Source organism: Hypanus sabinus, chromosome 3 (genome assembly GCF_030144855.1).
Source record: "Hypanus sabinus isolate sHypSab1 chromosome 3, sHypSab1.hap1, whole genome shotgun sequence".
Taxonomy (NCBI): Eukaryota; Metazoa; Chordata; class Chondrichthyes; order Myliobatiformes; family Dasyatidae; genus Hypanus; species Hypanus sabinus.
The window spans coordinates 41,708,120-41,731,997 of record NC_082708.1 but is presented as its reverse complement, the minus strand read 5'-3'; the positions used below and the strand labels follow the sequence as shown (position 1 = coordinate 41,731,997).

The 23,878-nt window shown below is 41.3% G+C and overlaps 1 long non-coding RNA gene across 1 annotated transcript in view; it reads left to right on the top strand.

The window, feature by feature from the left end:
• Positions 1-750: 750 nt before the first annotated feature.
• LOC132391240 (uncharacterized) overlaps positions 751-23,878 on the top strand; it is a 31,260-nt gene continuing 8,132 nt past the window's right edge. Inside the window, exon 1 of the long non-coding RNA XR_009511131.1 lies at positions 751-5,011. This is a non-coding gene — a long non-coding RNA (uncharacterized LOC132391240). The remainder of the gene's footprint in view (positions 5,012-23,878) is intronic.

Below are 23,878 nucleotides of genomic sequence, written 5' to 3'. Positions count from 1 at the left end.
GCTTAATTCAACCTGCACCTCCTCAGAAGACAGAGGCTTCTACACGAAGGCTTCTATTTTCTATAAAAAGAACAGCAGTTTATAGAATTGTGTTGTAATTGGAAATAACTGCATAATTGAAGTATTTATCCTAGGGATGCCTCAGACTACAGGCACATTTGGAAGATAAGTTTTGTCATCAAGGAAAGGGTCTTCTGTTAGCTTAACTGAGAGAAATAGGCTGATTAATACCCATGTATCAGTGTGCTCAGTCTGCCGTTTAAATTGACTGTGCTGCTTACTTGCTTACTGCAGTAATAGCATGTATTTGTTTATTCCTGATGAGCTGCCCCGCTGTGAAATTAGCAGCCCAGAGTTCAGCGGGGCACGCAGATGAACTATAATAAAGTTGGCAGCTGGAATTTTGTGAGCAGTAACTTCGTCTATAGGGCTTTTGTTCACATCAATTTTTATCCAACCATTGTTTGCTAGAAAAGAGAGAGAAATGAAAAGATTGATGTAAGTTGCTCAAGGAGTTGAAAATTACATAGGAATAATATTACCTACTTTACCAAATGGCTACTGCTGGGATATTGAGCATGCTTAGACTCAGCTAAATTCAATTAAGTTTATTGCGATGAAAATAAATGACTGCAAGAACTTTCCGCTGTGATAAACTGTTTGGAAGTAAGTGATAATATCCATTATCAACTGGTGTGCAGTTTCTTACTCTCTCCCTGGTTGTACAGTATTTGAAGAATTCTCATTTGAACGAAAAGGCTGGCAATAACTGGGAAACTACATTAAGAATGAGTCACTGCCATTTGGACAGCAGGAGAGAAAAGGAAAGAACGTTCGAAAGATAAGTGTGAATACTTCAACACTATCTTACAATGCAATGTTTTAACAATTACATGTGACAAGTTGTCACATTTTGAGTAATAACTATGTATAACTAAGCATACCTGAGTTTGACTTGTCAAAACCAAAAGCAGAAATGAAATTTCACTGTAATCTTTCACTCAAAGTGATTTATGTTTCAAATTTTAAGCTAGCAATCGAATTTTATTCTGATAAAGCTGCTGGTTAAGCAGCTTTAAAAAAAAGGCTACTGGGATTTTTCTTACAGCACATCATCATTTTAGCATTAGTATTAGATAATAACTTGACTTGGCTCTTGAGTGACCAATACGTCACCCTTGAGATGACAGATGATTACCTTCTCACTATTTTTGAGTTAAAATACAGAAGATTAATGTAAAGCAGTTAGTGATGACCCGGGATGGTCTCAGAGAACAACATGAAAATGTGTAGTCCCTCCTCACATAAACTAAAATTAGATGACATGGTGTATTGCCTCTGCAATCTTCCAATTCCCATTCTTACAGATGTTACCTAATATTATTATTCTAAACCAATGAACCGGGACTCTACAATTCACATTCTCAATATTCTAGATATCTTTTCCCCACCCCTTATGGGTGGTGTGTATGTGTATTTTTCCCTCAATGTCAGGTCTTCTATCAGAAGCCTGAGAATTTGAGGGTTTCAGCATAGTACCCTTGCTGTTCCTAGTAGTGAACTCTTCCGAACTGAGATCTCAGATTTTGTTCCCGGTATTTGTTGGAGCCTCTCTCCCAGTCCAGGAGTCACAGCTCCACGTGCTCCTATCACCACCAGGATTACTCTGGCTTTTACCCTCCAACATCCTTTTTATCTGCCCTCGTATTTCTGCAGCTTCTCATATCCTTTCTTCATGATTTTACTGTCATTTGAGATTGCCATATCTATTACTATTGTTTTCTTCTGTCTTTATCCAATATATATATACACAGTGCCTATAAAAGGTGTTTACTCCCTTTGAAAATTTTCATGAGAGCATAAGACATAGGAGCAGAATTTGGCCATTCAGCCCATCAAGTCTGCTCTGTCATGGCGGATCCTGGATCCCATTCAACCCCATACACCTGCTTTCTCGCCATATCCTTTGACGTCCTTTGATGACAGCTGCTTCACCAGTCACAGCTTTATGGGAGAGTGGCAAACAGGAAGCCACTGTTGAAAGAGACTCCAATGAAATCTCAGCTAGAGTTTGCCAAAAGACATGTGAGAGACCCTGAAGTCAGCTGGAAGAAGGTTCCATGGTCTGATGAAACCAAAATTGAGCTTTTTTGCCAACAGACTAAACGTTATGTTTGGTGTAAGCCAAACACTAAACATAATCAACAACACACCATCCCTACCATGAAGCCTGGTGGTGGCTGCATCATGCTGTGGGGATGCTTCACTGCAGCAGGCTCTGGAAGGCTTGTGAAGGTTGAGGGTAAAATGAATGCAGCAAAATACAGGGAAACCCTCGAGGAAAAGCTGATGCAGTCTGCAAGAGAACTGTGACTTGGGAGAAGATTTGTTTTCCAACAAGACAATGACCCCAAGCTCAAGCCAAAGCTACACAGAAATGACTTAAAAACAACAAAGTTAATGTCCTGGAGGGGCCAAGTTAGAGTCCAGACCTCAATCCAATTCAGAATTTGTGGCTGGGCTTGAAAAGGGCTGTTCACTCACAATCCCCATGCAATCTGACAGAGCTCAAGCAGTTTTGTAAAGAAGAATGGTGAAAAACTGCAGTGTCCAGATGTGCAAAACTGTTAGAGACCTATCCACACAGACCCAAAGCTGGAATTGCTGCCAACGGTGCATCTACTAACTACTGACTTGAAGCAGTGAATACTTAAGCAATCGATTATTTTGTGGTTTTTATTTGTAATTAATTTAGATCGCTTTGTAAAGATCTGCTTTCACTTTGACACAAAAGAGTCTTTTTCTGTTGCTCAGTGTTAAAAAAAACAAATTAAATCCACTGTGATTCAATGTTGTAAAACTATAAAACACGAAAACTTCCAAGGTTGATGAATACTTTTTATAGGCACTGTGTACACACACACACACTCTACACACTCACTCACACTCACACACACACATACTCATGCATGTATATATATACAAACGTACCTGTGTATGTGTGTGTGTGTGTGTATATATATATATATAGATAGACAGATTTTTAAAATATATTTTTTCTCACCCTTTATGGGTGGTGCATATGAATATTTCTCCCTCAATCTCGGGTCCTTTACCAGAGGCCTGGGAGTTGAGGGTTCGGTGAACTATCCTTGCTGTTCCTAGTAATGCGCTCTTCTGCACAGAGATCTCAAATGTTGATCTTGGGATTTGTTGGAGCCACTCTCCCAGTCCAGGTGTCACAGCTCCACGTGCTCCTATCACCACCAGGATTACTCTGGCTTTAACCCTCCACATCCATTCCATCTGCTCTTTCAAGCCCCGGTATTTCTCCAGCTTCGCATATTCCTGATGTTACTGTCATTCGGGATTTCCACATCTATTACTATTGCTTTCTTCTGTTCCTTGTCCAATATTTTGATGTCTGGTTGGTTGGCCGGTGCCTGCTTATCAGTCTGTATCTGGAAGTCGCATGGGATCTTACTCTGTCGTTCTCCACTACCTTCTCGGGAGTTTCCCATTTGGACTTGGGAATGTCCAATCCATACTCAGCGCAGATGTTCCTGTACACAGTTCCTGCAGCCTGGTTGTGTCATTCTGTGAATGTTGTCCCTTCCTGTATCTTACACCCTGCTACTATGTGCTGGATAGTTTTAGCTGATTCCTTGCATAGTCTGAGTGTTGGTCTTGTCTGGTGTGATAGACCCCTGATTCTATTGCCCGTGCTCAGCACCTGTTCTTGTGCAGTCGTGTGAAGCACCTCTGTGGTGTCCCTCAACCCTGCCATTTCCAGCCATTGGTGGGACTTTCTTATGTCAGTCACCTCTGATATCAGGCGATGGTACATTGCAAGGAGTGGCTTGTCCTGCCATGGCCTCTGGCTCTGCTTCACCTACTTCCATATCCATGCCCCTGACTGATGTCTGAGGTATTCTCCTAGCAAGAATGGGCTGCCGGTGATGGTGGTGGAGGCGGATACAGTAGGGTCTTTTAAGAGACTCCTGGACAGGTACATGGAGCTCAGAAAAATAGAGGGCAATGGGTAAGCTGAGGTAATTTCTAAAGTAAGTATGTGTTTTACGCTGTGTAAAACACATACTTACTTTAGAAATTACCTCGGCTGAAGGGCCTGTATTGTGCTGTAAGAAAATGTGTGTTATGATCCCATTCCACAAATAAGCTGAGACAGTTCAGGTCACATCCAAATCCATGCATTCATCTCATTAACAGCTTTACAGTGTCACATCAATGCCACCTATTCAGTCTATTTCAGTCTAATTAGTCTATTCAGCATGAGGTTGGAGTTTCATATGCCGTAGCTGAAGATGACTGGTGCTAACTAAAAATGTGACTGTGCCTCCTGCCTTCAAACCGGCTGAAATAATACTTCACGGTCAGTTTGGAGAATCACATTGGAAGTTTAATCTTTCCAACATTTCTTATTTACAGGACAAACCTAAAGCTACTGTCAGCAAAATTACTATAAAAACACTTAGAGGCGATCATATCAAGGTGCAAGTACAATTAAAGTTAAATGTCTGTGTTTTTGTTAAAATAGCTGATACAGGAATTTAAAGGGATGTCCACTCCCCACTGATGTAGCACCTCCCACTTGAATGATCTGAATCCACACTACATAGTACTTAAAATCCAGCAATAGAACACAGTAGTGCTAGAAATGTTCCCTGGTAAATAGCACAAGAGCTATAAAAAGTTTTTGTGCTTTCAGAAATTAAAATGAAAAATAAAACCTGAAAATATTCTTTTTTAATTTTGTTAATGGGCAATCTTCCTCGCTTATTACAGTTATAACTCTGAATTAAATTCCCAGGGCAGGGAGATTTCTTATCAGTTACACCTATTTAACTGTTGTAAAAATAGGTGGGAATTGAACTACCATTTTGTAATCTCATTCTATTTACTGTTTTGGTTCCAGAAGCACTTGTTTATTTTGGTGTTCCATATTCAAGCAATCCAGTATAGTGATCAGCCATCTATTCGTCAATCCAAGGTGAGCTAGTAGAATGATTTGGGGGCCTATACAGTGAAAGAGGCGCTGTTGTGCCTTTTTTACCACACAGCCAGTATGAACAGATCATGTGAGATCCTCGGTGATGTTTATGTTGAGGAACTTAAAGCTGTTCACCTCTCAACCCCAGATCCATTGACGTCAGTCCATTGATGCCCATCTCCATTCCTCCTGTAGTCCACAACCAGCTCCTTTGTTTTTGCGACATTGAGGGAGAGGTTGTTTTCTTGACACCAACGTGACTTCTCTGCAGGCTGCCTCGTTATTACTTGAGATTAGGCCAATCAATTAGCAGATGGAACTGTGGGTGGCGACACAGTCATGGGTATACAGAGAGTAAAGGAGGGGGCTTTAAGACGCAATCCTGAGAGGCCCCTGTGTTGAGGGCCAGAGGGGTAAAGGTGAGGGAGCCGACTCACCACCTGCCTCCAGGATCCAGCTGCACAAGGCAGGGTGAAGGCTGAGGTCTCTGAGCTTCTTGTCAAGTCTGGAGGGAATTATGGTGTTGAATGCTGAACTGTAGTCCAAGAATAGCATTCTCACATAAGCATCCCCCTTCTCCAGATGTGTAAGGATGGTACGTAGAGCTGTGGCTACTGCATCATCTGTCGATCAGTTGTGTCAATAGCTAAATTGTAGACGGTCCAGTTTGGGTGGTAGCACGCTGCAGATGTAATCTTTGACCAGCCTCTCAAAGCATATTGAGGTGAGTGCGACAGGACGCCAGTCGTTTAGACATGTTACCTTGGTCTTTTTAGGTACAGGAACAATGCGGATGTTTTGAAGCAGAAGGGCACTGTACACTGGGAGAGGGAAAGATTGAAAATGTCTGTAAGCACACCTGCCAGTTGTGCCGTGCCCGGAGTACCCGCCCTGGGATGCCGTTCGGTCCCGCAGCCTTGCGACTGTCCACTCGTTGGAAACACCTGCGTCAGAGATGACCAAGGTGCAGGTGCAAATAGAGCAAACTGTGCAAATACAAAAGAGAGAAAAAAATAATAAATAATATCAAGAAGATGAGAGGAAGTCTTTGAAAGTGAGTCTGTAAGCTGTGGGAACAGTTCACTGATGAAGTTGTCTGGTTCAAGAGCCTGGTGATTGTGGGATAATAACTGTTCCCGAACCTGGTGGTGTGGATTGTGAGGCTTCAGTACCTTCTTCCTGATGGTGAGAAGAAAGCACTGTCTGGCTGGCTGTCTTTGATAATAGATGATGCTTTCCTGCAGTTAGATGACATGCCAAATCTTCACAAGCTTTTAAGAAACTAGAAGCACTGCTGTGTTCTCTTCAAAGTGGAATTTACATCCTGGACCCAGGACAGAATCTCTGAAGTGGAATTTAAAGCTCTGAGGACTGGCTCACGATTCTCCAAATTCCTCCTCCTAAAATCAATAATGAACTCCTTTGCCTTGCACACACTGAGTGAGAGGTTGTTGCTATGGTACCACTCAGCTGGATTTTCAATCTCCCCCCTGATGGATTCATCACCACTTTTGATTTGGCCAATGACAGTGTTCTTGTCAGCAAACTTAAATATCACATTGAAGCTGATCGTAGCCTCATAGTCATAAGTATAAAGCGAGTAGAGCACAGGGCCAAGCACGCAGTCTTGTGGTGTACTTGTGCTGATGGAGATCGTAGAGGAGATGCTACTGCTAGATCCAGAATATATAGAAATTCGGTCTTTGACATTTTATAGAAACCATTGGATGAATGCTAGGTAGATATGTAGGTAAATGAACATATTTATAAGTTCATTGAGAAGGATTGTTTGTGGAAATGAATTAAAATCATTAAATTTTGGACCATCACTATGTCTCAGTAGCTTTACAATTCCACAGGATGGCGCTAAAGTTCCATGTTACGCACGATGCAATAACTCGCTTACTTCATTAAATGTTCAACCTTTAATATATATTGATTAAATAAAATTTAGTTGAATGTAGAGCTGCTGGTTTGCTGGTTTTAATTCATTCGTGCAGTTTGTTTCACAGAAGAATCAAGGTAATTAAATCCAAAGAAACCAATCTGACACACGTGGATTTCAAATCCATAGTTCAGGTTGATTTATGCAGCTGGCCAATTGAACGAGTTAGTATTTTGGGCTGCAGGCCCTTTCCTGCTAAGAGAGATCCTTATGAGTCACAGCAGAACATTTTCCATTATTCCAGAGTTACTAAAGTCAGCAGACACTGAACATGGAAAACATAATAAATGAATAATTTTGAGGCAAACAGAAGGGTTTTCACTGCTAATTTATATTTTAAAGGTCAAAAATTGTTTACATTTTGTCTATATATAGCAAAGATCGGGTGTCACTCTCCACTCCCCACTGCTATGACATACTAAGAAATGGTTAACAAGGTGTATGGAGTGCTTAACTCCATTGGTCAGAACACGAGAAGTCAGAGCAGCAAGGGTATTTTCCAACTTTATAAAACATTAGTTAGGCTGGTTCGCTGTGCACAGTAGGAAGAATGTGTTCACATCAAAGAGGGTAAGAGAAGATTCACCAGGATGGGAAGTGTCAGATACAGGAAGGTTGCAAAGGCTGGGTTTGTTTTTTTTTGAGTGGCTTGAATTTGAGGGCATGAGTTAAAGGAAAGGTTGGACAAACTAGGGTTGTTCTCCCTGGAACGCTGAAGGATGAGGGAAGAACTGATGGAGGATTTTAAAATTATGAGAGGCATAGATTGACTGGACAGCCAGAATCTTTTCCCCAGGATGGAAATGTCAACTACTGGAGCATATGCTTTTAAGAATACAGGAAAGGTAGGGTAGGGGGTAAAGTTTAGAGGCAATGTAAGGGGCAGGTTATTTATGCAGAGTGACCAGTGCCTGGAATGGGCTCCCAGGGTAGTGGTGGAAGCAAACAGTTTGTTGGAGATTAAGAGGCTTTAGATAGACATATGAACATGAAGGATGTGGGTGATACACAGGAGGAAGACATTGAGTATAAATTTAAATCAAGATCAGCACAATATCATGGCCAAGTGGCCTGACCAAGTCTGTACAGTTCTATGGTCTATTGGATCAGATTAATTTATTTGTCACATTTACATCAATACATACAGTGAAATGCGTCATTTGCATGAACAACCAACACAGTCCGAGGAAGTGCTGGGGGCAGCCTGCAAGTGTCAACTTCCAACGCCAACATTGCATGGTCACATGGTTACTAACTGGCGTATCTTTGGACTGTGGGAGGAAGCAGGAGCACGCGGGAAAACCCACGCCGTCACGGGGAAAATGCACAAAACTCCTTACAGACAGCAGCGAGAATTGAACCCGGGGGTCTGAAGAGGGAAGTTTTTCAGTCAGAGGTTGGTTCAAATCTGCAAACACTGTCTTAGGGGTTGGCGGGAGCAGGTATTGTCACCATTTCAGAAATATTTGGAAGAGCACTTCAATTATCAAGGCATGGAAATGTATGAAAATGCGATTGGCACTCATTGATCAACGTAGAGGGCCTGTTTCTCATTGTCTGACTCTCCTACCCTGTGCCAAGCACAAGCTACCCCAGCTTGGCTATGTTTAATGCTGAACATGAACACCCAAAGGGTGAAGCTGTTTGTTTCTCTTTCTGAGATCTCTGGATTTAGCAAGCAGCTACTAAATCTTCTTCATTTTGTACTGAGAACAAAAGGTGCAAATTTTCTGAAGTTTGCTGAGACAGCGTCATTTACAGTTAAGTAATTAAATGATTCAAAGTTCAAAATACATTCATTATACACACTCAGTGGCCACTTTATTAGGTACCCCTGTACACCTGCTTGTTAATGCAAGTTCCAATCATGTGGCAGCAACTCAACGTGTAAAAGCATGAGTCAAGCGGTCTAGTTGCTGTCAGTCCAGATGTCAGAACGGGGAAGAAATGTGACCTATGTGACTTTGACCGTGGAATGATTGTTGGTGCCAGACAGGGTTGTCTGAACGCCTCAGAAACTGCAGATCTCCTGGGATTTTCACACCCAACAGTCTCTCGAGATTACAGAGGATGGTGCAAACAACTAAATAAAATCTGTGTGAGCAGCGGTTCTGTGGGCGAAAACGTCTTGTCAAGGAGAGATCAGAGGAGAATGGCCAGACTGGTGATAGTAATTCAGATAAACACACATTACAGCAGTGGATTGCAGAAGAGCACCTTGGCGTGCATGGGCTACAGCAGCAGAAGACCACGCCCACGCACGCCGTTGTACAGGAGATACCTAATAAAATGGCTCCTATGTCCCTGTTTGTCACCATCTACCACCTTGAGAGTCATTTCTTTGCAGATATTTACAGAAAAGAAATACAATGGAATTTATGCAAATCTATAAATAAACAGAGAAGACAAACAAACAGTAAATGTGAAAAAGACAATCTACAAACACAGAAACAATACTGAGAACATGAGCAGTAAAGAGTCCTTAAAGGTGAGTCAATAGGTTGTACGAGGGGTGATTGATAAGTTTGTGGCCTGAGGTAGAAGGAGATGAGTTATACAGCTCTCGTTACATACACATGCTGTTCAACTCTGAGTGATTATGCAGAAAGTTATTATTTGAAGTTAATATCTCATCTCCTTCTATCTTAGGCCACAATCATATCAATCACCCCGATGAGTTATTAACTTCAAGCTTTCTGCATAGTCACACAAAGAGTTGAACTGCATGTGCTTGTAACGAGAGCTGTATAACTCATCTCCTTCTACCTTAGGACACAAACTTATCAATCACCCCTTGTAGAATCAATTAAGAGCACTGGTAAATTAAGTTATCCACACCAGTTTAGAACCTGTTTGTTGTAGCGTAATAACTGTTCCTGAACCTGGTGGTGTAGGACCTAAGGCTTTTGTAAATCCTGCCCAGTGATAGAACTGAGAAGAAGGCGTGGCCTGCATGATTTTCATTGTGTACCACTTCTCTGGAAATGTTATTCTGGTGGACAATAATTCCCAAATATCCATTGACTTCACCCCAGGACAGGGGTCAAACCAGTCATAACACAGTAACCAGAAAATTTGACCTAATCAGCTGCTGCACTGAAAAATAAGCTTGCAATAAATCTCAGGGCTGTGTTCACACAGTAAACTCTTTTGTTTCCCATTACTTAGCCACAGATAAAAATTAACAGTAACACAGGTTGTACTGATAATGGAGCAAAGCAGATGACAGATAAGAATCGGTAGGGGCTCGGTAGGTAATTGCCTGTGGTTTAAAGTAAATGCATAGGTGCAAATTAAGATAGGGTTTGCTGACATTTAGACAAACAGAAGAAATTGCAATGCTGAAAAATGGAAATGAATTAGTTATCCCCCGAGCATACATAATGAATATATCGTGATCAAACATGCAGAAATTTTATGTGGATGTTTGGATTGAACGTAGAATCATACTGTTGTGCTATCATTTTATCCTACACCTCAATCAATCTAACCTTTCCATCCTATACAGCCCATGACCCTCCATTTTTCCCTCCATCAATGTGCATGTCTAAAGGTCTCCTAAAATGTTCCTCATGTGTTCATCCCTGTCATCATTCCAGGCATCTACCACTGTCTGTGTTAAAAACCTATCTCTGATATCGCCACTAAACTTTCCTTCACTCAATTTGAAAGTACATCTACTGGTATTAGCCAACACTCTCCTGGGAAAAGGATGCTGGTTGCCCACTCTACCTAAGCCTTTTATAATCTTGTTTGCTTCTATGAAGTCACCTCTCACCTTCCTTTGCTCCAAAGAGAAAGACACTACCTTACACAAGGTGTAAGGCGTATTGGCCTTCAATAGTCGGGGGACTGGTTTCAAGATCCATGAAATAATGCTGCAGTTCTGTAAAATGCTGGTGAGACCACACTTGGAATATTGTGTTCACTTCTGGTTGCCCTATTATGGGAAGGTTGTGAAAGCTTTAGCAAACTGCCTGCATTAGAGAGCATGTCTTATGAGCGAGCTGGGGCTTTTCTCTTTGCAGCGAAGGAGATTGAGAGGTTACGTGATAGTGGTGGATAAGATGTTAAGAGGCATCAATAGAGACATTTTCCCAGGATGGAAATCGCTAATACAAGATGGTATAGTTTTAAGTGACTGAAGGAGTGTATAAGGGTTGGTATGTCTGAGGCCAATGTTTTACACAGAGAGTGGTGGGTGCGTGGGTTACACTGCCAGGGGCAGGTACATTAGGGGCATTTAATTGGCTCTTAGACAGGCACTTGGACGAACGAGAAATGGAGGGCTATGTGGGAGGGAAGGGTTAGATTGACATTAACCTATCGTAGAGTAGGTTAAAAGTCAACACAACATTGTGGGCCAAAGGTTCTGCACTGTGCTGTAATGTTCTATGTTCACTTAGACATACAGGTTGGGAAGTTCGAGAGGTTCTTCAGTTATCGGTGGTGTTTTGTGTAAGAGTTATTGCTTTATCCAGAATGATGGAGGAGATAGCATACAATCCGCCGAATGAGTTCCTATGTAAAATCTTATAAAATCCACTCTCTTGTGAGCTCTATGTCACCTGTTTAATCTTTTGAGCTCTGAGCAAATAATCGCTGCTTCCAAGGTAATCAAATAAGCAATGTTAATTTAGAAATGTGTATCTATTGAAGATGACATGAACTACACATTCTGCAAACACTTGTGAACTTTGCCTTTTGCATTTGGCTTCAATTCAAATATACTTATGAGAATTACAAGCTGTTCGTATGCAGTGTAATTACACATCATGAAACATTTGATATTTCTAGTTTAATTACCAACATAATGCAGTAGCTACATGAAGTTTCCATGGTTCCCAATTGATTTGTGACTTTGTAAATATGTAGTCTCCAGAGCAGCTGACAATAAAATACCTTATGTAACTTAGCTTTAAGGACTGAACAACTTAATTCACAATGGTATCTTTGTCTTTCTTGTTTTAGCTGCTTCACAGTTTCAAGTGGGCTGAAACCCAGAGGGCCTTAATACCATTTATGTCTATATATTTGTTCTTTTATTTGCTCTTATCCTGTCAGGACCCAAACTCTGGATATACATTCTAATATTGATGCCATTGGTTGAGGTACTGGTTTATTACTGGCATAGATACAGTGGGAAAATTCTAGAAAGTTCTAGTTCTACAGTTCATACAGATCTAATCATTTCACGGTGCATTGAAGGGGGACAAGGCAAAACAATAAAAAGTGGAGAATGAAGTGTAAACGCTACCGAGAAGGAGCAGTGCAGGTAAACAATAACGAGCACACCGTAACGAAGTACGTTGTGAAGTCAAGAGTCCATCTCATTGTACAAGAAGGTCCATTCAGGTGTCTGATGACACCAGGGTAGAAGATATCCTTGAGCTTAGTGGTTTGTGCTTTCTCTTCGGTATCTTCGGCCTGATGGGAGAGGTGAGAAGAGAGAACGTCTGGTGTGGGTGGGGTCTTTGATTCCGCTGGTGATTTACTGAGGCAGCGAGCTGTGTAGGCAGAGTGCACGGAGGGGAGGTTGGTCCCTGTGATACGCTGAGCAGTGTCGGTTCACAACTTAATGTGAATTCTTGTGGTCACATGCAGAGCAGTTGGCACCCAGTGCCTGATCATGATCTCAGCACTAACTTCCTCCTCTATTCATGTGCTGTCCCTAATATTCTGTTTTGAATGGATTCAGTTACTGATTTTCAATGGGCATTCCAAAGGTTCACCAGCCTCTGAGAGAGGATGTTTCTCTGTTCAGCCCTAAACTTCCTAGCTCTCTTTCTAAGATTAATCCTGGGTACTAGACCCCCTATTTATGGGAAACATCTCTCCAGCATTCTGTCTGCAGAACCCTGGAAGAATAGTGAAAGTTTCAATGTGATCTCCGCTCAATCTTCTAAATTTGTGAATGGAATCCTGGTCTACTCAACCTGTCTTCAAGCGACAAACCCACCACCCCTGGAACAAGTCTTTACCCCCTTGCTATCAAATATTTCCTTTCTTAGGTAAGGAGACCAAAACTTGGCACAACGCTTGAATTATATTCAACCTCTTAACTCCTTAGGGTATCCCTTAGAGTGAAACTTATATGTTTTAAAGCATTGAAGATCACAGCACTCAATGTTAATACAACTTTTTATTTCACAGAACTTCAGTCCCAAATTTGCCCCCCTTATTAAACTTGTGTCTCATCAGGTCTATCAGATAATCAGGAGCATTTTCACTTTTTAAACCAAAGAATTATTTGACTGTCAAACCTCCACTGAGTTTTTTTAAAATCTCCCTCATTTGACCAGGGAGCTGGGTAATGGAAGGACAGTGGAATCTCAGACAGTCTCAAGATGCTGCTGGCTGGCAGGTGGCTCAGAAGTTAGTAGCCAGCAGCATCCACACAACGGGCACCAGGCGAGAAGAAAGAAGGTGGCATAGGATTTGGGGAAGCCTGGACAGTAGAGAGAAACTCTGCTCCTTTTGTCTCCACAAGGAGAAAAGCAAAACTTACCAGATGGGTGCAGCGTGGCAAGGAAACTCATGGACTAAGAGATCTTGTGCAACCTATACTGTGATTGTGAGATGTACCCTTCACCTCTGTATTCTCCAATCTTGCATCCAAGCCTCAGGAGCCTTGGGAGTAGCTGAATGCTTGGTGCTCGCTCTCATTTCCAGGGCTGGGGCCAGGTCTTAGCTATCATGGGAGAGAGAGGATTATTTAGGGTCCAGACCAGAGACTGGGAGTTCGCAGTTGGCACTCCCAGACAACGCAGACCAGTTTCCCCAGAAATATTCAACGCAGGGTTTTTTTGCAAAGAAATGGTGTCATGGCATTATACAGAAGGTATGTTGGTTGTACCAAACTGAATCATGACTGGAAACACTGGACTGAGTTTTTAAGTGTCACAATTAAGTCAGAAATGGTCACAGTCATGTTCAATTCCGGCAAAAAAAAAGAATTTTAGATACTACCACTAAGTAAAATATCACTCTCTTTCTGTGCTTCCAGTCAAGGTTTGAAATGGTGTCCCTGGCAGGTGTAATTTTCAAATTGCGATCTGCAGGTTTCAGACAGGAAGCCAAACAGGCCAGAACCCAGCAAGCCCTCCCTCACACCACGATTTGAAGTGCTTCCCTGCCTAGTTTCCATGGAATAAGAAAGTTTCAATTTACCCTTGCTTTCAGCAGGTCACAGCCCTAAACTAATATAATCAAGCAATTAAGCTAATTACAGATAAAAGTGTGCTGTACTCTCATAATCTAGCATGGCTTACATGAACAAAATCAAACATAAAAGAAAATCTAACTAAATAGAAACATTACATCTTCCATTTTGCAATGAATGGTTACAGAATTTATAATTATTCACCCAGCAGAAGTATTCAAACCAACATTTATTTTTGCTGTTAGTAGAAGTTATATTTTTATTTCCATTGAACATTTATAATTGATGCTCTTTGCATCGGGTTGTTATCCGCCACACTGTAATTATGTTGCCAACTCCAATATATTGTTTAAGGCTGATTAATGATTGGCACCTGCCACTCTGGTAATTCAGCTTTGTTGGCAGTATGGATCTTCCTCGGTCTAACTCCTGTTTGATGATCCTCAAAATACACTCAAAAATCATAAACTCAGGTTTTACAGTTTGTGTTTCATTTGTGCCTGTTTCTCAAGCCAGTGATTACTTCTGCCTGAATGTTGATACAACTTTGCGTTGCAGTACGTTGGATCACTGGAAATACAGTTTTAGATCTAGAAATAAATTTCAGTTTTGTCTTACTGCTTTTAACATGTAAAAAGCTACCGGTTTGTAGTTTAATCTAACTGCCTCCCTGGAAAGTTTAACTCTGTAAAATAAATAACAAAAAAATTAACTATTGATTTCCATTTTTTCATTTGAATGCTTTTCAATATTTGTAGTTCACAGCAGCTGAGAATAATTTCCATTCATAGATTAGAAATAGTTTGCATTCAGGTTTTAATTTTAGCCACACTATCTCAAATTTAACAAAGTTTAATTTTCATGAAAATCAAGTTGCAATCGAAGTAGATAAAAATATTTTAATACGAGTGAGTAGCCAAGTTCTTACTTCTTCTAATCTATCAAAAACAGTACAGCCAGTCATTCCGTGAAATTCACTTCTGGATATAACACAGTTTACTGCTGGATTTCCCAAGTCCTCATGAATAACTGAGGATTTATGCTTCAATATCAATAACATGAGAAGTACTACTTTAATAACCATATACATGGTTCTGATGGATTAATAATAGCATAAATGATGCTGTAAAATCTCAAGACAAGGCCTTATGATAAAATATAAGACTTTACAGCCACATCAGTCAACCTAATTACTTTTTAGTGCATTATGCACAGAGCTGTAACACTAATCTTCAATTAGTATATTCCTTATAAACTATAGCAACTTTACAAATCTGTTTGCGCAGAAGTGTCAAATAATACCACATTGATAAAAGCCAAGTGGAGTGAATAGTAGCCAATGCAATTCAGGTCTCATCAATACTTTTTTACAACATTGTAAAAGCCAATTACTCTCAAATTAAGGAGTGAAATTTTGTTGACAGCAATTTTAGATGATAATGTTTAGGAAACAATTATCCTGGGTGAATTATAGTATCTGGAGTGTTAAACGATTTCTCAGTTTAGTGAGCTCCCACTGACTGGACTTTCCTTTTCATTCCTTCATGAACCCAAGCTACATTGATACAATAGCCAAGAAATAATTGGTATTTTCCAGCACTAGAAATTCTATTAAATGTACATAAGAAACAAGTTTTGACACAGTCTTCAGCAAATAGTTGTAAATTATGGTGTAATTTACCCCTGAAATAAAACCCTTTATTGCCAATTGGTTTCCACAAATGCATTATCAAGGTAATGTAATTTCAGCCAGTTTGGGAATTATTACATCTAAACATCAATGTGTTTGCCTTTCCAAGCCTACAGTAAAGATCCCAAGGAAGTATTTCATTGTCACTGGAATGTTATCTAGGGCATAATTTCTGCAATTCTGTCTCTCTCTTTAAAAACTACCTTCAGGTCACCAAGTTAATGTGTGGCTTTGTATCAAAATTACCTATAAAGAGTTTTGCAATGTTAAAGCAATTGCACAAGTACGCATCATTATTGCTGCCAAAGAACCGGGTCTTGTTGCAGTGTATGAACCAACATCTCTCCTACAACTAATTCCTTCCATAGCACCACCCCATGCCTGCACAGAGTGAAATGGTTCAGAACCACATCTACCACACATGAAAGCTGATCCACCCTCTCAACACCTTTGATAACTCGGCTGTGAAACTGTTATGCGTTCGCGTGCTGATGATGTTACACAAGTTTTTGATTTGAACTTGAACCACAACATATGAAACTGATTTAAAGGATAGTCATATCTGTCTATGCACACTTGTTTGCTCGTGTTGATCTTGGTTTAAAGCTGAGTAATTTGTGCTGAGATTCATGCTTGTCCAGTTTATGTTTTGACCTGTCTGCATTTTTCAGGATCTTCTTTACAAATGTAATTATGCTGATTGCACTAAACTTGCAGGTTGAGTCGGTGGTCAGGAAGGCAAATGCAATGTCGGCATTCATTTCAAGAGGACTAGAATACAAGAGCAAGAATATAGTGCTGAGGATTGGTCAGACCATACTGGAGTATTGGGAGCAGTTTTAGACCCCTTATCTAAGAAAAGATGTGCAAGCACTGGAGAGGGTCCAGAGGAGGTTTGCAAGAGCTATCCTGTGAATTAAAAGTTTAATGTATGGGAAGTGTTTGAAGGCTCTGGGCCTATGCTCACTAGAGTTTAGAAGAGTAAAGGGGATCTCTTTGTAAGGTCTAGATAGAGTGGATGTGGACAGGATTGTTCCCAGAGTGGGGGAGTCTAGGACCAGTGGGTACAGCCACAGAATAGAGGGATGACCCTTTAGAACAGAAGTGAGAAGAAATTTCTTTAGCCAGAGGGTTGTGAATCTGGAATTCATCTGTGGAGTCCAAATCACTTGATATATTTAAAGCAAAGGTTGATGGGTAAGGGCATCAAAGGTTACGGGGAGAAAGCAGGATTATGGGGTTGAGAGGGATAGTAAATCAGCCATGGTGGAATGACAGATAACACTCAATGGGCTGAATGGCCTGATAAGCTTGTCTTGCATACCATTCATACAGATCAAATGTTTACTCAGTGTATTCAGGGAGTACAAGGCAAAACAATAACAGAATAGCAGAAATAAATGTGCAGACTCTTTTCTAAATGGGGAGAAAAATCCAGGAATCAGAGATGCAGGGGGACTTGGGAGTTCTTGTGCAGAACACCCTGAAGATTAACTTGCAGGTTGAGCAGGTGGTGAGGAAGACAAATGCCATGTTAGCATTCATTTCAAGAGGTCTAGAATACAAGAGTAAGGATGTGATGCTGAGACTTTATAAGGTACTAGTGAGGCCTCACCTTGAGTATCGTGAACAGTTTTGGGCCCCACATCTTAGAAAATATGTTCTGGCATTGGAGAGGGTCCAGAGGAGGTTCACAAGGATGATTCCAGGAATGAAAGGGTTATCATACGAACAACGTTTGATGACTCTGGGTCTGTATTCGCTGGAATTCAGAAGGATGAGAGGGGATCTCATTGAAACCTTTCGAATGTTGAAAGGCCTAGACAGAGTAGATGTGGAAAGGATGTTTCCCATGGTGGGAGAGTCTAGGACAAGAGGGCATCGCCTCAGGATAGAGGGGCACACTTTCAAAACAGACATGTGAGGAAATTTCTATAGCCAAAGAGTGCTGAATTTGTGGAATTTGTTGCCACATGCAGCTATGAAGGCCAGGGTCGTTGGGTGTATTTAAGGCACTTAGGTTCTTGATTAGACATGGCATCAAAGGTTATGGGGAGAAGGCTGGGAACTGGGGTTGAGCAGGAGATAGAAAAAAGGATAAGCTACGATTGAATGGCAGAGCAGCCTCGATGGGCCAGATGGCTTAATTCTGCTGGAACATCCGGAGGAATGGAAAGAACATACAAACTTTGTCCAGAGGATGCCAGAATTGAACTCTGAACTCCGACACCCTGAACTGTAATAGAGTTGCACTGATCGTTACGCTACTGAGCCACCCTGAAACAATGCCCTCTGGTTCTCAATTCTCTGTTTTTACTTCAGATTTCCAGCATTGGCAGCTTTAGCTTTCCATTTCAGCTCCTAATGTACCTCTGAGCACCCGGCAATGCCAAACTCTTGCTGCCCCAATAGATCTCAAAATATCATTCGAAAATAATATTCTGAGCTCAAAAGAGATTTCTGGGGAAAGGGCATTGACTTGAAATGCTGGCTGTGTTCTCACTCTATATGTGCTGCCTGACCTGCTGATTATTTCCAGCATATTTATTTGTGTTTGTACGAAGAACCCAATTTAATTGTCTCCCAGACAGGAACATGGCCACGGCTAGCAGAATCAGTGGTTTCGGGCGACTTGCTCACAACATGGTGGGAGAGAATGGCTGGGACTTACTGAGAGACCATTAGTCAGGATAAAAGCTGAAAGAAAGGTAGGAATTTTTCCCAAGTTCTTGGGAATGCCAAGACTCGGGAGGCTCACAGACCTGTTCAAGGGTCATGGGGGAAGAATCGGTCAGTCTAATAGGTGAAGACATGAAACCAAACTGAACTGTTCTCCTCCCATCGGTCAACTCCTCTCCCTGTCATGGTGGTTGTCTGCAGTGGACGGACTAATCCAGGCTCAGGAGTTCTCAATCTAAACTAATCGTTTTCACTGCCCAACAGAAAATTATAAATTATAATTGAAATTTAAGTTATAAGTTTTAAGTTATAAGAAAATTTTAAGTTTTGTAATTTTCAGATTCTCAGGCAGATGTTCAGTAACAGGAAAGACTACAAATGCCTGAATCAGGAGCAAGAAACAAACTCAATGGGTCAACCATCATCTACAGGATATCGACTATCATTTTCCCTTTCACAGATGCTGCTTGATCCACTGAGTGCCTCCAGCAGTTTGGGTTTTTTTTTGCAACAGCTGGAAATGCCTCATTGGCAGTTTGGTTACATCATGGCTGATCTTCCTTTCTGACTTCGGTTTGAAAGAAGAACAGCGTCCTTGGATTTATTTTCAGCCCAGTTCGAAGAGTCCTGGTTGACTCACTGTTGTTGCTCCATTTTATGGGCAGACCGTGAATGAGAGTGGAAGTCAATAGCAAGATGTGCACGTGCAAGAGAGAATAGATCAGTACATGTGGGGAAATTCCTGAAGCTCTACATCAACCCATCTACCCTGGTGACCTTCTCTAAATGGCTTCTGCAAGTGAAGTTGGCGACTGCTCCCTTCATTGGAGTCAGATTTTATGTTTCAGTTTTTGTGCTCTTCCTTCTGTTGTTTTTCTACTTCTTCCATAAGTGCTTTGACACTTTCTGTCCTGATGAGTCTTTAAGATATTAAAACATAGTGTGTCGGACATGAAACAGCAAGTGTGGAAGTGAACTGACGAGAGGGTGAAGTTGGTGTGTGGGGTCCAGACAAAAGATGATTCAAATCATGAACACAAGAGGTTCTGCAGCCGCTGGACATCTTGAGCAACGCACATATAAAGTGCTGAAGGAACTCAGCAAGTCTAAGGGGATGGAGGGGTGGGGATGGAATAAACAGTTGATTTTTCGGGGAGAGACCCTGATGAAGGGTCTTGGCCTGAAATGTCAACTGTTTATTCCTCTTGATAGATGCTGCCTGACTTGCTGTGTGTGTTGCAGAAGGCAACATAATGAAGTGTTCTATTATAATGGAAAAGCAAGCCTGGAGGAGTGGGCAAATGGTGCTAAAGGGAGGGAAGGGGAATAATAACATAGAAGTGAAAGTAAGATGCATTAATGATGTGGGAAAGGGGGCTGAGTATAGTGCAAGTTTGCTGATGATACTAAATTGAGTGGAAAAGCAGATTGTGCAGTAGATATGGAGAGTCTGCAGAGGGATATAGATTGGTTAAGTGAATGGGCAATGGTCTGGCAGATGGAGTACAGTGTTGGTAAATGTGAGGTCATCCACTTTGGAAGGGAAAAGGAAAGAGCAGATTATTACTTAAACTGTAAAGAATTGCAGCATGCTGCTGTACAGGGGGACTTGGGTGTGCTTGTGTATGAATCACAAAAGGTTGGTTTGCAGGTGCAGCAGGCTATCAAGAAGGCAAATGAAATATTGGCCATTGCTAGGGGGATTGTATTTAAGCGCAGGGAGGTCATGCTGCAATTGTACAGGGTACTGGTGAGGCTGCGCCTGGAGTGCTGTGTGCAGTTCTGGTCTCCTTTCTCGAGGAAGGATATACTGGCTTTGGAAGCGGTGCAGAGGAGGTTCACCAGGTTGATTCCAAAAAAATGAGGGGGTTAGACTATGAGGGGAAATTGAGTCGCCTGGGACTGTACTCACTGAAATTCAGAAGAATGAGAGGAGATCTTGTAGAAACATACAAAATTATGAAAGGCATAGATAAGATAGAGGCAGGAAATGTGTTTCCGCTGATAGGTGAGACTAGAACTAGAGGACATAGCCTCAAGATTTGGGGGAGTAGACTTAGGATGGAAATGAGGAGGAACTGCTTTTCCCAGAGAGTGGTGAATCTGTGGAATTCTCTGTCCAATGAAGCTGTGGAGACTACCTCAGTAACTATATTTAAGACAAGGTTGGATAAATTTTTGCATAGTAGGGGAATTAAGGGTTATGGGGAAAAGACAGGTAGGTGGAGATGAGTCCATGGCCAGATCAGCCATGATATTATTGAATGGTGGAGCAGGTTTGACGGACCAGATGGCCCACTCCTGCTCCTATTTCTTATGTTCTTGTGTTAATGAGGATTTCCCATTCTGGTGAAGTTGGTAAATTTCCTCTTCTGAAGTCAAATACCAGGGACATTGATTTGCTCTGCCAGTAGTGCTAACTTCTTTGTGTAGGCAGCTGTGGCCCGTTTAATGGGAAAAGGTTGGGTATGTTTTATGTCTGACTGGTTTTGTATTGCCTGACCTGTCATGACTACAGCCCAGAATCTGCTGGATGAAATAATGCAGTTTGCCACTGCAGAAAATATTGGGTCAAACTGAAACGTGTACCAAGTTACATGCTACCATTGAGTAACAACTACCCTGCCTGATTCCTCACTCTGTTAACGGGTGAGTTACATATTAAGCTCCGGCTGCTGAACAGTTACCTAGTAATGAGACCCAGTCATGCAATGGATTAGCAATCCCACCGATGGTGCTGAGGTGACAAAGCAGACACACTCTACCTGCTCGCTGTCTGACAAATATTTTACATAAAAGTTGATTCACATTTTCCAGTAATACAGCGCAACACTTTCAAGTGTTGGAATGAGTAATTGAGAATCTATGCCTACACCTGCTTTAATTGTTTTATGCACCACCACATTGCTGAAATATTGATATGCCTGCATTATCTTCTGACACTTCTTTTTAAAGCTTACTTTCTACATTAACATTATGTATGTACTTCTAACAATAAAGTTAGAGGGAGCTAAATGTGAATATCATTCTCTAGGTCAGTGAACACCTATTTTCTCTTTTATATAAAGTAATTATCTAAAAGATTTACAAGGCTGTTGCCGGATTGGGGAGCGTGCCTTATGAAAATAGGTTGAGTAAACCTGGCCTTTTCTCCCTGGAGGATGAGAGGTGACCTGATAGAGGTGTATAAGATGATGAGAGGCATTGATCCTGTGGATAGTCAGAGACTTTTCCCCGCGTTCAAATAGCTAACACGAGAGGGCACAGTTTTAAGGTGCTTGGAAGTAGGTACAGAGGAGATGTCGGGGCAAGTTTTTTACACAGAGGGTGGTGAGTGAGTGGAATGGGCTGTTGGCAGTGGTGGTGGAGATGACTATGATAGGGACTTTTAAGAGACTCCTGGATAGGTACATGGAGCTTCGAAAAATAGAGGGCTATGGGTAGCCCTTGGTTATTTCTAAACAAAGTACGTGTTCAGCACAGCATTGTGGGCTGAAGGGCCTGTATTGTGCTGTAGGTTTTCTATGTTTCTAATAATTTCATCAATAACAATGTGTGATATCTGCTTAGTTTTGATACCAGGAACTGTAAATTCAAGATTCAAGATTGTTTAATGTCTTTTCCTGCACATAAGTGTAAAAAGAATAAAATAATTGTCACTCCAGATACAATGCAGCTCAAAACAAAACACAAAAGATAAAGAGCTCAATAAAAATTAAAAGAACACACAATAAATACAAATACATAAATGAGCTTATATACATAGATTGATAGCATGTCCATAAAGTGTGCTAGGCTGTACATAAGGTGACTGATGGGAAATAATAAAACAGTGATGGAGTTTGTAGGTGGAGGAGCTGGTCAGTCTGACTACTTGAGGAAAGTAACCGTATTTTGAGTCTGGTGGTCCTAGATGGGTGCTATGTAGCCTCCTCCCTGATAGGAGTGGGACAAACAGTCCGTAAACAAGGTAGGTGCTTCTATAAATCTCTAGCTTCACACTTCACAGCTACAATATTCTGGTATTTATCCTTTAAGAAGTACTTTATTTTATCTAACTAATAATGAAATCTAATTGATTTGCCTTGCACCTTGCTGCTTGTCTTTATCACATACAGGCCGAACCCCCGACTGGCGAACGGCAGGAATCCAGTATGCAGCAACAGCAAAATACTTTGGTCTTGCAAATCTTATCAGTCAAACCTGTCCTTTGATCAACTGTCAACAGGCGAGCTGGATAATCGCTGGCAGCTGCTATCCCATGATGGTGCAGACCAGTAACTCATAAACATTTATGGCATGCTTAACTGTGCTGATAAAGGCAAGCCCCACATCTCACTGGACTCAGCAGCTTCCAGGAAAAGCAGCTTTAAATATCTCCAAGGTTTTCTTAATTAAACACAAATGTAGCATGAAGACCTACCCTGTGGCGACAGTTGGATATCATTGATATCAATACAATAGTGTCCTTTCCTGCGAAAATGCAGTATTCTTCTATCTTCAAAGTTCATGGCCAATGTCATAATGGGTACGACCCTATAACTTATCAGGAGCCATAATTGATAACAAATGCTCTGTGTAGTCTTATGACAAGTGGATTAACAAAGCTGTTATCAAATTAAGTTAATGCTTCACTTCACAATTCGGGGAAATAAGCAACATAGCTGCTCGCTTGTACTCCCAGTGTTAGCTTGCAATCTTCTATTAAGATTCTTCACTCTGACGGTAGCAGTATGTATTCATAGTCAAAGTGATACAAATATAGCAATTAGTTTTTACTTTGTAATGTATTGCTTGCCATTTTGTTATACAAATTGGGGAAGATCTCGGTGTAATCGCTAGTTCATGAAGACTTGGCGACACGTATATAGTGACATTAATGGAGTTTCATAATAAATTCACTTTGTGCTTTGTCTTGGCCTCGGTATCACTGCAATGGAAAGGGCAAAAATGTTAATGTTTGTGTAGTTATCATAGGGGTTTCTTAAGGTTGTTATAGCCAGGGGTGGCAATGTAGACAAGCTCCCACTACTTATTAAATGTTCCCAATGGCGTTTACCTCAAATATCTCTGACAACCAAGTCCAGCTCCAGGCCTTCACGTGTGGCTTGGATATTAAGACCTGTTTCTACTGACGGGAGAAGGGGCAAAGGCGGGCTTTGGTCAGATAGGACCCATCAGTCATGGTTGTCAGCTCATCTAGGATAAGGAAAACTCTGATCCAAACCTCCACTGCCTTGTGGTTATACCCACTCACGAGGAAGGCTTTGGGAGTAAACCCCGAGGGAAAAATCCAGAGCAGGAGTTCTTAAGGCAGAACTACATTGGGTTCAATACTGACTGACAACTCCTGCGATGCTGTACCAATCTGTATCGGGCTCCTTTGAGTTT